Genomic DNA, 2,014 nt, shown 5'->3' with positions numbered 1-2,014 from the left:
GGATGGGGTGCAAGGGAATCAAAGGTGCTGGTAAGGGCAGGATCTAGAGGATCGGCCATGGAGTCTAGGGTCATTTGGGGAGATGGAGAAACCCGGAGGAAGTAATAAAAGGTTGGAAGAAAAGAAACAGATCAAGAGGCCGATGTTTCCAAAAAGTCAAAGGCATTTGTAATGGGAATAAGAGAACTGGAAACCTGGGGGACTGGGGAGTCACAGGCAGAAAGTGGGATGTGGAGTGGAGCATTTGTCAGAGACGGTAGGATCAGCGCGATCCAGGAGGAGAAATGCACTGAAGGTCACAGGCCCGTGGAGGGACTGTGTTTATGAATTAGGATGGAAGGCAAGACTGAGCCAGGTCAGCACAGAACATCTCCAACTGGATGGATGTCTCACTATGACTCCTATTTGTGGGTCCAAAAATCAAACCCTCTGTGAGCCACTCCTTTCAACTGCAAATGCCACATCTCTAGTGCTGGCTTCAGCAGCACACGTACTAAAATTGGAATGATACAGAGATTAGCACGGCCCCTGTGCAAATGTGACACACAGATGTAAATGCCACGTCTCTAGATCCATAATGTCATGAAGAAAACATGGGACTGGGAGTTAGGACAGCTGGATTCAAATTCCACACTAGCACCTGTTAGCCAGAGACCACAGGTGGTTCTCTCAATGACTCTTATAAAACGTACCTCTGCATGGTTGTTCTAAAGTCCATATTAAATGGGTGTGTCAAAGCACCCAAGTATACAATTAGAAATCTAATAAATGCTCAATAGATAACAATGGAATCTGAATATGATTTCTTCCTTCATCCCCCGTATTGAATGTATCACCAAGACCCTTCCCTGGCCCTTATGAATTGCTGCCCCTGCTAACTGGTCACATTTTTGTCTCCCTCCTCTTCCCAGTGCTCATCATTCTTACCAATGGCCGCCTGACTTCTCTTTCAAAAACAGCATTGTTATCATATCATGCCCCTGTGTCAGGGTAGTGGAAAGAAGCAATGAACTTCAGGAACACCTGGGTGACTCAGGCAGTTGAGTGTCTGACTCTTGATTTCGGTTCAGGTCATGACCTCACGCTGCGCTGACAGCTCTGAGCCTCCTTGGGATTCTCCCTCTCCCTCTGTGCTCACGCACATGCTCTCTTGCTCCTACCCTCTCAAAAATAAAATAGAACTCAAAAAATAAAGAGTCTAACAAGCATTTAATTCTCTCACTTTAGGTTCTTGATCTGCTGGAATCTGGGGAGGTGCAGTGTAAAACCAGCACTAGTGAAAAGTCAGGATGAGTTTCAGGATGGTCCAGAATGTCTAATGGTCCAGAAAGGGACCTAGAATCTATCCCCTATCAAGATTTGTAGCCAGGACATTATTGTTAGGGGCGAGGCGGGGGGGGTCCTAAAATATTTTATTCATGTCTAGATGAGCCTGCTCTGTCCCTGTATCTCATACAACTCTCAGGGTACTACGAGGCTCAGATGACAAAAGGGAGGTTCTATAAAATCCAAAGTCCAATATTCTCTGTTCTTTCTCCTTCCTCTTCTCCCTCTCCTGTGTCAAGGTGGGATTTCACAGCCTGACTCCCCAGACTCTCCATGAGTTGGCCTTATTTTATTCCTTCCCTATTCTACTCCCAACTTGGATGTTAATTTTTATTTTCAGATGTGTTAGTTTTTCCCTTCCCATTTGGGCTTCAGGCTCTTTTTTACTTCCTAGGGATGCAGCAAAGGCACTTGCTCAGAAGGTCTACTCATTGAGTGAATGAATTTCTCCAAATCACAGCTTTAGAGCTAGAAAGGGCCTTATGGTTCCCTAAGTTTGATGTGCTTATCACTATCCGGAGGTGGCAATGAGGCTTAAACAGATGAGTGGATGAGTCCCTTGAGGATGCACAGTGGGCAGGACCAGCTAAAACCCAGCCATCCTGGCTGCTGGGCCAGAACTCACCCTTCTGCCTACCATACTAACAGGCTGGCCATCTGTCCACAAGATGGCTTTCTTTGGCATTGC

At 46.2% G+C, this 2,014-nt stretch overlaps 1 pseudogene; it reads left to right on the top strand.

Moving 5' to 3' along the window:
• The first annotated feature begins 469 nt into the window (after positions 1-469).
• LOC122232829 lies at positions 470-568 on the top strand (annotated as a pseudogene).
• The last annotated feature ends 1,446 nt before the right edge of the window (positions 569-2,014 follow it).

Source organism: Panthera tigris, chromosome D3 (genome assembly GCF_018350195.1).
Source record: "Panthera tigris isolate Pti1 chromosome D3, P.tigris_Pti1_mat1.1, whole genome shotgun sequence".
In the NCBI taxonomy this organism is placed as follows: Eukaryota; Metazoa; Chordata; class Mammalia; order Carnivora; family Felidae; genus Panthera; species Panthera tigris.
The sequence above is the reverse complement of the archived record's forward strand: the minus strand, read 5'-3'. Positions and strand labels throughout refer to the sequence as shown.